The sequence below is a fragment of the Copadichromis virginalis genome, linkage group LG7, assembly GCF_057382275.1.
Source record: "Copadichromis virginalis isolate Kocher_CV1m ecotype Utaka linkage group LG7, C_Virginalis_male_GT1.1, whole genome shotgun sequence".
Lineage (NCBI taxonomy): Eukaryota > Metazoa > Chordata > Actinopteri > Cichliformes > Cichlidae > Copadichromis > Copadichromis virginalis.
This window is the reverse complement of record NC_140624.1, coordinates 42,595,567-42,608,718: the sequence shown is the minus strand read 5'-3', so window position 1 is coordinate 42,608,718 and position 13,152 is coordinate 42,595,567. Positions and strand designations below refer to the sequence as shown.

Sequence of the window (13,152 nt, the reverse complement as noted above, 5' to 3'; positions counted from 1 at the left end):
AGCCTTTGCACACATATGAGTGCTGTCTTCCCTTTTTGGATGTGTGACAATCATTGTGTCAAGGTGGTGCAAGCGAGTAAGGGCATAAGTCACACAGGATTGGTCTGCAACCATCTAGCAACCAACAGGAAAAAACTTTTCCCCAACTGGTTGATGAGTAGTTGCTCGAGGTTCATGGTAGCTGCTGGGAAATCGGTTGCTAAAGCCTGAGTTACACAAGCCTAAAGACTAGTCAGATACATCACCAGACAACCACTGGCAAACCATTGTTTGCATGGTAGACAGCAAGTCATTACTCACAAACTATTAGCCAAAAAGTAGTAAAACTTGAAAGTGTTTTTCAAACTGGAAACAGAGAACGCTGCCTTCTACAGGGGGGCAAAAAAGTATTTAGTCAGCCACCGATTGTGCAAGTTCCCCCACCTAAAATGATGACAGAGGTCAGTAATTTGCACCAGAGGTACACTTCAACTGTGAGAGACAGAATGTGGAAAAAAAAAATCCATGAATCCACATGGTAGGATTTGTAAAGAATTTATTCGTAAATCAGGGTGGAAAATAAGTATTTGGTCAATAACAAAAATACAACTCAATACTTTGTAACATAACCTTTGTTGGCAATAACAGAGGTCAAACGTTTACTATAGGTCTTTACCAGGTTTGCACACACAGTAGCTGGTATTTTGGCCCATTCCTCCATGCAGATCTTCTCGAGAGCAGTGATGTTTTGGGGCTGTCGCCGAGCAACACGGACTTTCAACTCCCGCCACAGATTTTCTATGGGGTTGAGGTCTGGAGACTGGCTAGGCCACTCCAGGACTTTCAAATGCTTCTTACGGAGCCACTCCTTTGTTGCCCGGGCGGTGTGTTTTGGATCATTGTCATGTTGCAAGACCCAGCCTCGTTTCATCTTCAAAGTTCTCACTGATGGAAGGAGGTTTTGGCTCAAAATCTCACGATACATGGCCCCATTCATTCTGTCCTTAACACGGATCAGTCGTCCTGTCCCCTTGGCAGAAAAACAGCCCCATAGCATGATGTTTCCACCCCCATGCTTCACAGTAGGTATGGTGTTCTTGGGATGCAACTCGGTATTCTTCTTCCTCCGAACACGACGAGTTGAGTTTATACCAAAAAGTTCGACTTTGGTTTCATCTGACCACATGACATTCTCCCAATCCTCTGCTGTATCATCCATGTGCTCTCTGGCAAACTTCAGACGGGCCTGGACATGCACTGGCTTCAGCAGCGGAACACGTCTGGCACTGCGGGATTTGATTCCCTGCCGTTGTAGTGTGTTACTGATGGTGACCTTTGTTACTTTGGTCCCAGCTCTCTGCAGGTCATTCACCAGGTCCCCCCGTGTGGTTCTGGGATCTTTGCTCACCGTTCTCATGATCATTTTGACCCCACGGGATGAGATCTTGCGTGGAGCCCCAGATCGAGGGAGATTATCAGTGGTCTTGTATGTCTTCCATTTTCTGATGATTGCTCCCACAGTTGATTTTTTTCACACCAAGCTGCTTGCCTATTGTAGATTCACTCTTCCCAGTCTGGTGCAGGTCTACAATACTTTTCCTGGTGTCCTTCGAAAGCTCTTTGGTCTTGGCCATGGCAGCGTTTGGAGTCTGACTGTTTGAGGCTGTGGACAGGTGTCTTTTATACAGATGATGAGTTCAAACAGGTGCCATTCATACAGGTAACGAGTGGGGGACAGAAAAGCTTCGTACAGAAGACGTTACAGGTCTGTGAGAGCCAGAGATTTTCCTTGTTTGAGGTGACCAAATACTTATTTTCCACCCTAATTTACAAATAAATTCTTTACAAATCCTACCATGTGGATTCATGGATTTTTTTTTTCACATTCTGTCTCTCACAGTTGAAGCGTACCTCTGGTGCAAATTACTGACCTCTGTCATCATTTTAAGTGGGGGAACTTGCACAATCGGTGGCTGACTAAATACTTTTTTGCCCCACTGTAAGTTAAAAGGTGCATATTTAAAAACATGTTGGCTACAGAAAGAGGCCAACAAGTTTCTAGAAACCAAAGGAGATTTTTGGTGCAGCACCCTCTTCGTGACCAATTTCACCTACTGACAGCCAGAAACCTACAAGCACTACTCACCAACCATTAGGGAATATACATTTCCCCTCACAACAGATGGTGGTATCTCATCCAATATAGGGGACATCTCTCCAGCAATGTGCACATGATGTCATGGGACAAACTTCTATAAGTCAGGTAAGTGACTTATAATTTATAACTCATAGTGAGTAGGTTTCATTCTAGACCATTATTGACATGCCTAAAGTCATTTAGGGTTAGGTAATTAAAATTTAAAGGTGGTGATCTAGTCAGCAGACTAAAAAAAATGTAACAACGGCATGCAATTTTACCAGACATACAATTTATATAAAAAGATATTCAAAAAGACCCTCCTGTAATGTATTTATTTACTTGACTGTATGTTTGAACACCTAAGTAAGCCTGTTGTTACTCTTTTCATTAATTTAAGCCAAAATTCTGCATCTATCTTTAAGCCAGAAGAGGCACTATGGTTTAAGAAACTTATGAAGTACTATAGTTTGTGTGTACGCTGGCCAGTGTGCATTTCTAATGGTACTGTATAATGCATGCTTGCCTGTCGTTGTGTGAGTGTATATATATTAAAAAAAGAAGACACACACACTTATACACACACAGTGTGTATAAGTGTGTGTGTCTTCCTACATGTGTCCATGCGTCAGTGTGATTTATGGGTTGCAGTGTTGCAATTAAGGCAGGTCTGATTGTGGCATTGTTTTCTTTATTCTGCTGACATTGAAACACAAGAAGTCTTTGACCCAACTCTGTCTGCAGTTGTAAACAATAAAGCCTTATGGGATGCCGCCATAAGTGACCTGGCGTAGCCCTGAAAAACAAACGAATTGTTCATTAAGACAAAATGAATCATAGCATTTGTAGCAATGTGAAGCTGATCATTGCAAATCCCTGTGGTAATGGTCTTGTTGAGCTCCGCAAACAGACAGGGCTGTGGTTTTTATGCACCTCTTCTGCTGAAAAAACACTTCTACTCTGCTCTGGAATATATGTTTGGTGGGTTTTTTAAAATCCCTAATGATATTTTTGTTTTTACGTCTGTGTTTTTCAGCATCCTAGGGGAATGTGTATTCTGGGTCCCTGAAGTGATAATGATGGCTTGTTAGCTGGTTTCTTTGTTCTGCAGCACAATGCCATACTGACAGGCTAAGAAAATTGCTGTTGGAAACAGTTTTTGTGGAGGGTGTTCAGAAATTGAGGGAAAAAAAGTCACTGTTTGCTTAACAGGATTCTTGAGTGGAGGACCAGAGTGTAGTGGTTTACACATTCGCATAAAAAGCAAAAAATACCCAGTTTAACGCCCAGGAGGAGACACAAGCCTTTGGGGTTGCATCAGGAGGGACATCCAGTGTACAATTCTGGCAACTTAACACATGTGGAGCTATCTACTGTGGTGGCCCCTGGGGAATAAGGGAGCAGCCAGAGTAGCTGTGTTTCTGAGTGGAGGAGATTGTTGTTAAGGGGTCAAGTATTTATATGGCTTAATAGCTCCTGTGTTAGTTTCGTTGAAAGAAAATGATTTAAATTTTTGTTCATTTTAATCTAAACATCTTTAAATTTAAAAATTCATCTGCGATTATGAGTTGCATGTATCACTTTGACTGTAAACTGTTTGATAAACTGTCTGTACACAGTCTCTTCAATAACTTAGCCTTAAATGGGATGGCTGATGTGAACCCCTCAGTGACAAGAGCAGACAATATTAGTTTTAAAATGCTCTCTAGGCTCACAGTATCTCAGTGTGATGTGGAAGATGAATCATCTGGCAATGACTGATTCCTTCTGTAACAGACTGATGAGTCAGATGTGAACAGACACCTTATTACATTTGAAAGGATGAGCTAATTAAAGCCTCCTGAAGCTCTGGAGCTCCGCGTTCATACCCAGAGCTTCAGAGACAAGCTCAGGGACCAGCTCAAGTCTTTACTCTCTACCCTGGAAATTCAGTAGTGATAACTTGTGTGCCAGAGTCCAAATGAAACCTAAGTAGTTGAAACTTGCTTTGTCTGATTTCAAAACCCGGTTAGACTGCCTTCCAAAAGGCAACACATTCACCAGCAGTGTGGTGATGAGATATGTTGTCTCTAAAAGAGATCAAACTAGACTCCTGGGAAGGTAGAGTAATTGCAGCTGATGGGCAAGGAGAGCACTGTACTAATTTTGACAGTCACCGCTCTACCAATTTGCTTCAGTTTGTCCTGCAGCCACCATTTTTATGAAATGCTCAGTAAATCACCGTAGACACATGACTCCTAATAAGCAGAAGTAAACAGATGGATGGATGGAACGTTTAGACTGAGACATTTTACTGTTTCGTGAAAAATAAAAATCTTAGTTTGAATCTAATGGCATCAACACATCTAAAAAAAAAAAAACAAGTTGTGATGTGAAGCACAGCAAGATTGGAACAAGGCTGTAACTAAGTTTTTTGGGTTTTCTTTGGTAATTTGGTAATTTATTTCAACATGTGAACAATATACAGATACATTTAGAAAAGAAAATAAGAGAGAAAAAATACTATACAAAATACATACAAAAAAACATTCTGATTAATTTACATGTTGAAAGGGAGTGGGAAGAAGTAAACACTTATTTAATCCCACCCCTTTGCCATAAATTATCAGTTAATATTTAGTCAGCTTCCTTACTGATATAATTTGTAACAAAAAATAGTGAACAGATTTCTGATATACTATATACTATAATTAGAGATGGACCAATCTGATATTACATATCGGCATCTGTCTGATACTGACATAAATTACTGGATCGGATATCGGAGAGAAATAAAAAATGTAATCCGATCCATTAAATATCAAAAGAGCACCTCACAAAACTTGTGACACGGCATAACTCGGCTCATACCCGTAGCACCTCGCAGCAGTATGCATCACGTGATAGAGCGGCTGTGTGTATTTGTAGCCTCGCTACCAAACCTGTGGCATTTCATCTCCGAGGAAGTTATCCCAGAGAGAAGTAAAGCAAATGTGTAAGTTCATCTCTGAATGTTTGTAAAACATTCCCATGTTAAGCTTAACAACCGATATATGGAGCGACTGCCTCTCTCCCTCCCTTCTCCTGCTGGTGCTTCAATCCTGAAACTGATTAATGATCAGCTGATCGGCTTTTCTGTCGCGAGTCCGTCTCTCTTCTTTGTTTTTGGCCCACTTTGCACCAGAAAGAGGAAACCAGCAGCTGAACAACAGCAGCACGTTTAAGCTTGATCAGCTGTTGTTAGAATTTATTTAATATTACTTTCTACACCAGGATCCTTTTCTATGTAGCTGACGGCTGGTAACTAGTGATGTGCGGATCGATCCTGAAATATAGATTCCTCCGATGCCAATCATTTATGTTCTAGAATCGATTCTCACATTAAAATATCGATATTTTAGTAATTTAGAGTAAATTTGTAGTTTATCATCAACAGGGACACAATGGAAAGAAACTATAACACTCGGATTGTCTACATTCAAAGGAACTACTTCCTCTTCCGCCTTTCATAGTCATGTCCGAAATACGGCTGTATAAATGTCTCGCAGCACCTTGGTGTGCGCACGCACAACAATGGCTGAGCGTAATTGTGCGGACGTATTTTACCTCCACAAACAGCTGAGACGTGGTTAGCGATACATGTGGCAAAAAAGTGCTCCAAGAGTGAGGTGTTGTGGTGTTCTGACAAACCATCCTACTTTGGCAAAACGTCCTACCCGTAGGATAATTTTACGGTGTCCCCTGACAAACAGTCCTACTTTGGCAAAATGTCCTACGGTACGAAATTTATGCACATTTCTGCTGCCAAACAATAATTCCAGCACCAATTTAAGTAGGTATGACGGTTTGCCACTTAACTTTGCCCATCAGAGTATGTTTTTAGCTGATATTCATAAAGCCAGTTCGGTTTGACACTTCTTTTTACCCATTAAAGTGTGCTTGTAGGTCACGTTCACAAAGGTAGCATGTTTTGGCACGTAATTCTTCCTATCAGAGTATGCTTCTAGTTTATAATCACAACAGTAGCATGGTTTGGCACTTGTTTGTAGAAGCAGTCTGCATGCCAAGGTGCTTAAGTTATACAGCTGTCACTATTGAAGTGATTGGAACACCTGACTATATAAACTTTGACAATGAACTCACTCCATTATAGTTACAGTATATACAGTGGGGCAAAAAAGTATTTAGTCAGCCACCGATTGTGCAAGTTCCCCCACTTAAAATGATGACAGAGGTCAGTAATTTGCACCAGAGGTACACTTCAGCTGTGAGAGACAGAATGTGGAAAAAAAATCCATGAATCCACATGGTAGGATTTGTAAAGAATTTATTCGTAAATCAGGGTGGAAAATAAGTATTTGGTCACCTCAAACAAGGAAAATCTCTGGCTCTCACAGACCTGTAACGTCTTCTGTAAGAAGCTTTTCTGTCCCCCACTCGTTACCTGTATGAATGGCACCTGTTTGAACTCATCATCTGTATAAAAGACACCTGTCCACAGCCTCAAACAGTCAGACTCCAAACTCCGCCATGGCCAAGACCAAAGAGCTTTCGAAGGACACCAGGAAAAGTATTGTAGACCTGCACCAGACTGGGAAGAGTGAATCTACAATAGGCAAGCAGCTTGGTGTGAAAAATTAACTGTGGGAGCAATCATCAGAAAATGGAAGACATACAAGACCACTGATAATCTCCCTCGATCTGGGGCTCCACGCAAGATCTCATCCCGTGGGGTCAAAATGATCATGAGAACGGTGAGCAAAGATCCCAGAACCACACGGGGGGACCTGGTGAATGACCTGCAGAGAGCTGGGACCAAAGTAACAAAGGTCACCATCAGTAACACACTACAACGGCAGGGAATCAAATCCCACAGTGCCAGACGTGTTCCGCTGCTGAAGCCAGTGCATGTCCAGGCCCGTCTGAAGTTTGCCAGAGAGCACATGGATGATACAGCAGAGGATTGGGAGAATGTCATGTGGTCAGATGAAACCAAAGTAGAACTTTTTGGTATAAACTCAACTCGTCGTGTTTGGAGGAAGAAGAATACTGAGTTGCATCCCAAGAACACCATACCTACTGTGAAGCATGGGGGTGGAAACATCATGCTATGGGGCTGTTTTTCTGCCAAGGGGACAGGACGACTGATCCGTGTTAAGGACAGAATGAATGGGGCCATGTATCGTGAGATTTTGAGCCAAAACCTCCTTCCATCAGTGAGAACTTTGAAGATGAAACGAGGCTGGGTCTTCCAACATGACAATGATCCAAAACACACCGCCCGGGCAACAAAGGAGTGGCTCCGTAAGAAGCATTTGAAAGTCCTGGAGTGGCCTAGCCAGTCTCCAGACCTCAACCCCATAGAAAATCTGTGGCGGGAGTTGAAAGTCCGTGTTGCTCGGCGACAGCCCCAAAACATCACTGCTCTCGAGAAGATCTGCATGGAGGAATGGGCCAAAATACCAGCTACTGTGTGTGCAAACCTGGTAAAGACCTATAGTAAACGTTTGACCTCTGTTATTGCCAACAAAGGTTATGTTACAAAGTATTGAGTTGTATTTTTGTTATTGACCAAATACTTATTTTCCACCCTAATTTACAAATAAATTCTTTACAAATCCTACCATGTGGATTCATGGATTTTTTTTCCACATTCTGTCTCTCACAGCTGAAGTGTACCTCTGGTGCAAATTACTGACCTCTGTCATTATTTTAGGTGGGGGAACTTGCACAATCGGTGGCTGACTAAATACTTTTTTGCCCCACTGTATTTACTGAATATATTTACAGATACATATATTTGACATTTATAGATCCAACAGAACACAGGGAGAAAGAACTGAAAAAGAAACAGTGTACAAATTATGCACATTTGTCGCACAGGTGTTTGACCAGGCTGCTCTCATATTGAGCACATCCAAAATGTGCCCATCTGGAACAAAACTCGCACTGCACCTGAAGAGGGAGAAGGGTAGGGGGTGTAAGTGTGTTAACCAACATTGTGAATTTGATGAGAAAATAATTACAACAGTGGCTTGCAAAAGTATTCGGCCCCCATGAACTTTTCCACATTTTGTCAGATTGCATTCACAAACATGAATCAATTTTATTGGAATTCCACGTGAAAGACCAATGTCTCTACCAGTCTCTAGCTGGTAGAGACATACCCTAAAAGACTGGCAGCTGTAATTGCAGATAAAGGTGGTTCTAAAAAGTATTGACTCAGGGGGCTGAATAATTACGCACACCCCACTTTTCAGTTATTAATTTGTAAAAATTGTTTGGAATCATGTATGATTGTTGTTCCACTTCTCACGTGTACACCACTTTGTGTTGGTCTTTCACGTGGAATTACAATAAAATTGATTTGTATTTTTGGCTGTAAAGTGACAAAATGTGGAAAAGTTCAAGGGGGCCGAATACTATTGCAAGCCATTGTATATTGCATTTGTGGTTTATTTGTTTTACCATTTCAATCATACTGGACTCAGGATCGGCTTCCAGCATGGAACAAACCACACAGTAGTCATCAGCATTACCTAGAAACACACTGGCGTTCAACCTAACAGTTTTTAAACAAAACTGAAAGTGCTATTGCAATACAAAAGCACATGACTCAACTTACTTTCATGTTCTAGCAGTTCGCAAGCAATTTCAGTGCGCTGCAGCCCAATGGCTTCTGGAGTGGACAGTAACCTCTCCACTCAGAAGGTAGTGTTTGGCAAACTGTAAAATATGTTACAGTAATTGGAATTGATTAACTTAATTCTAGTTAAATACAATAAATACAATTAAATACAATTGCTTATTAAATACCTTCAACACTAAAACTCCACAACTGCTGGAGTCCATCTGCTTGTTGTGTGGCAGAGTCTCCATTTTCCAATCCACTCGGGACTCTTCCTTTCCTTTCATCCTCAGAAAATTCCTAATAAAAATAAAACAAGTTTTTAAAATGTAGCCAGCATTTTGCTCTAAATAAAAAGAAAAAAAACCCCCACAAACCAAACAACCCAAAACAGAAAATTAATGAATGATGAATACCTCCAGTTACGCATAACTTTCCTTTCATAACAACCTTCATTTCCAAGAGGGTCTAACAGCAGTACAGATTGTGAGGAGATTTTGACAACCTAAAATAAAAATTGTATTTAGTAGAATATGTGTATTACACTCACTTAAGTAAACATAATCAATTGTAAGCATTTTCAAAATAAGAATATGCTGCTAAAAAGAACAGTAAAACAAAAAAGAGAAAAAACACATGAGGTGTGAACATGTACCACAAGGATCCAGTGTGCACCAGAGTTCAGTGAGCACAACCAAATGTCCTCAGCCGGAAACAACATCTGTGGAATATTTTTAAGTTTATAAAGGTTTAACATCTACATTACCTTGCTGACACATTTAAACTTCCCAGAAAACAGAGAGGTTGCAACAACGCAAGACAACTGATACACGGGTTTCTGAAAAATGCAAGATTTTGTTTTTTTTAAAAGATTACAAAATTGTATAAAATACCTTTGTGAAATAACCGGCATACGTTCTTACTTGCCTTTTTGTTTCCTAATGAGGCAGTGCAGGTATGTATCAATGACCTGTTTGGATTAAAAGAAGATTATTTTTACAGACCACCACTACGACCAAAAATGATTACTTCACTTACCTCATCAGAAAGCCACCCACTGTCCTCCAGTGTGCGAAAAGAAGAGTCATACAATTTGCATGGCCCAACCACTGCCTCCACACGCCCGGTGTCCTTTGCAGCCCAAAGCCACTTCACTAAAAAACAAAATATGATAAGTTTCTTTAGTAATAACAGTTGCCATTTGAAAATCACGGTCAATGGCCAATGGGCCACAAGCAGACAAGGGCCAAAGGGCCAACAAAATAAACATGCCAGAGGGGAGTAGCTTTATGTAAATCAGAAATTAGCCAAAATTGGACCAACAGGTCAAAATTAGTAAGAGGGGAGAAAAAAATAAAACATTCTATCCATTCGACTAGCCAAACTGGCAACAGTTGACCAACCGGTCAGAATGAGATTTTTAGCTATGCCACCTTTTTCTTGCACGCTGGGTTTCTGGGGGGTCACTGGTACAAGCTCTTCTGGTGCTTGGACTGATTTTACCTGAGCTATTTTTGGTGCAAACTGAATGACAGAGGATCTGTTATTTTGCAGCGCTTCATGATGACGCTGAGGACTGCAAGGCCACATCTCAGAAGATGTGCTACTCTCAACAGGTTCAGTTGGAGTTGAGACTTGGACAGGGTGGCTTCTTCTATAGGGTTTAATGTGGTCAATACTGTATAGACTTTTTAAAGTATTTCCCTCAGCGTTTTTCAGTCTAACACATTTTCCACTGAAGTCATCAATTGTGTAGGGACCTGAAAAATCCGGTTCAAGTCTTCCTCCTTTTCGCCCACGTTTCCTCATATTTAGAAGCAGAATTTGATCCCCTACATTGTACACAACATTTTTGTACTTTTTCAGGGCCCGCTTGGCATATGCAACCTTTTGCTTGTCTTGTGACTTCGCAATGTTTTCTTGTGCAGTTTCTTTAACTGCATGTTGTGCTTCACTTTCAGACTGTACATAGTCACTGTACCTTTTGTCGTCTGGCAGAATGATGTTGGAAATCTAAAATTTTGTAGATATTAGCAATTAAAACAAGATGATATCATATTCATAAAGACATTACTGGGTTTTTTTCTTAAATGGTTTCAATTCTTAGTTCTAACATAGAAAGAATTTGACAAACACTCACCGGCACTTGAGCAGGCACTTCTGATGGAAATACTGCTTCTCTTCCATACAGCAGAAAAAAAGGTGTGTATATTGTTGTGGTGTGTACTTTTGACCGCAGTGAAAACAGGGTGGGATCTAGATACAGCTCCCAGTTATTCTGCTGGTCATTCACCAGTTTTCGGAGGGCTCTAAATGCAGGCATAGAAATATGTAAAGACAGTAAGTAAGACAGAAAGTTTAATTAGAAGTAAAGAAATTAATAAATTATTAAGTAACAATTAAGTTTGAATAACATAAGTAATGTTATTAAAAACTGATAGATAAAAATTAGGCATACCTTTTTATGTTGTCATTGGTCTTTTCATCTAGACCATTGGTCTGTGGATGGTATGCTGTTGTGACACTTCTTTCAATTTGCAATAACTTGCAAAGATCAGAGTTGAGCTTCAACAGATAAGGACAAGGTTATACTGCTTATACAAGCACACAAGAAAAAATCTTTGACCCCAGTGAAGTAAAGTTAAAAAATGTAACTGAAAATTATTTAACAGTTACTTCATTCACAAACTTTCTGCCTTGGTCTGACAAAATCCTTTTGGGGCAGCCATGTCTATATATAATGGAGCACAAGTGCTGGGCTACCTCAGATGCAGATTTTGTTTTTAATGGGAAAGCTTCAACCCATTTTGAAAAGTAGTCAGTTGCAGTAAGTATATACTGGAAGCCGCTTGAAGTTTTAGGAAGAGGTCCAGTAAGATCTATACCAATAAGTTCCCACACTTCAGACACCTATCAAGGACAAATTAATAATTTGAATAACAATTTGTATAATGTACACATTGACATTGATGGTTAAAATTAGGTGGCAAACCCTCCTGCCTTTATGAATATGAGCTACAAGCATAGTTTGATGGGTAAACGGGGCATAATATTTACCTGAATACACTGCAATGGTTGCACAGCAGTCAGTGGTTTCCCAACTTCATGACACTGGTCACATTCCAGAATCTTTAAGGTAAAAATATTTATGGAGTTCACGTAAATGTTCAACATTCTCATTTGTAAAAAAAAACAAAAACAAAACGAAAACACTTAATGACATATTCTCTAACAAACAAACAATTTAGCAACAATACTTTGTGTGCGTCTTCAAATTATCGGACATTTAGCGTTTTGTGTGTGCCAGTGTGTCCTCCAATTGGAGATGAATGAAACTCATGAAATATCTTCCTGGCATCATCCATGGTTTTTACTACTCTTCTGGTTCCAACAAAGAGTTCTCCATCTGCAGTAAAACAATATATATTTAGAAATTAATTTAACCACATATATGAGTTGTTAGTATTAACAATAAATTACTGACCCTTTTGTTTGAATTTTGAGGCATATCTTCTGAGGTTTTGCCTCTGAGCCTTGTCATATCCTGAAGGGTAGGAGCCCGCAGAAATGAACGCGTAAATCTCTTCCCACTTCTTCTCCATATCTACGATTGTAAGTAAACATTTTCTTATGAGCTTCAATATGTGCAGTTAACAATGCAAATATTTTAACTTATTAAATAACGACATTACCGAAACAGCCTTAAAACACCGAAGCTGCGGACTCAAAAGTGTTGTGCAAATACCACGTGTCCAGTAACTTGACAGCAGACTTCACCAAAGCTGCAAATTCGACAGTTTTGTGCAGAAAGCAGATAGCGACTTCACTTTCATATTGACAAGCAATCACAAAGGCTTAAAAAATCAAGTATCAACGTCAATAAAAAAGTACTAATACTTACTACTTACCTATTCTCCTGCAAATATGACAACGGAGTAGCGTGAAATCACAGCCAGATGCGCTTAGCTTCCCTTTTTGTGTTGTGCGCATGCGTGCACATGCTCAGGAACAACGGGTAGGACGGTTTACGGGGTAGGAGAAATTCCCAGAACAGGTGTCATACTAGGGAGACATTCAAAGGGGTTGTTGGGGGGGGGGGGGGGGGGGGTAAATACATTTTACAGTGTTTATTTATCGGACAAAATACGTTAAATGTCACCGTTATTATTGGACGGCCCCGAAACAGCGGGAGTATCCAAATTCAAAGGCTACTTCCACCTGAGGACCCGGCCTTCGCGGTCTAAAGAAGTGAAGCTCTGCCGTCTGCTCCTTTCTATCTAAAATATGACCGGGCACTGACATAAACTCTTCTGTCCCTCGGGGTGTCCTGTGGGAGGTGTTGCGGGAATATGGGGTGTCTGGCCCATTGCTACGGGCCATTCGATCCCTATACAACCGTTGCAAGAGCTTGGTTTGCATTGCCGGCAAT

General features: G+C 40.5%; 2 long non-coding RNA genes across 2 annotated transcripts; both read right to left on the bottom strand.

The window, feature by feature from the left end:
* Positions 1-7,884: 7,884 nt before the first annotated feature.
* Positions 7,885-9,013, bottom strand: LOC146705697 (uncharacterized). The gene is made up of 4 exons (XR_014921721.1): positions 8,912-9,013; positions 8,721-8,821; positions 8,564-8,634; positions 7,885-8,050 (listed from the first exon to the last, which is right to left on the bottom strand). It is a non-coding gene; the product is annotated as an uncharacterized LOC146705697 (long non-coding RNA).
* Positions 9,014-12,018: 3,005 nt separating this feature from the next.
* LOC146705696 (uncharacterized) lies at positions 12,019-12,509 on the bottom strand. Its single transcript, XR_014921720.1, has 3 exons — positions 12,416-12,509; positions 12,208-12,327; positions 12,019-12,129 (listed from the first exon to the last, which is right to left on the bottom strand). It is a non-coding gene; the product is annotated as an uncharacterized LOC146705696 (long non-coding RNA).
* Between the last annotated feature and the right edge of the window lie 643 nt (positions 12,510-13,152).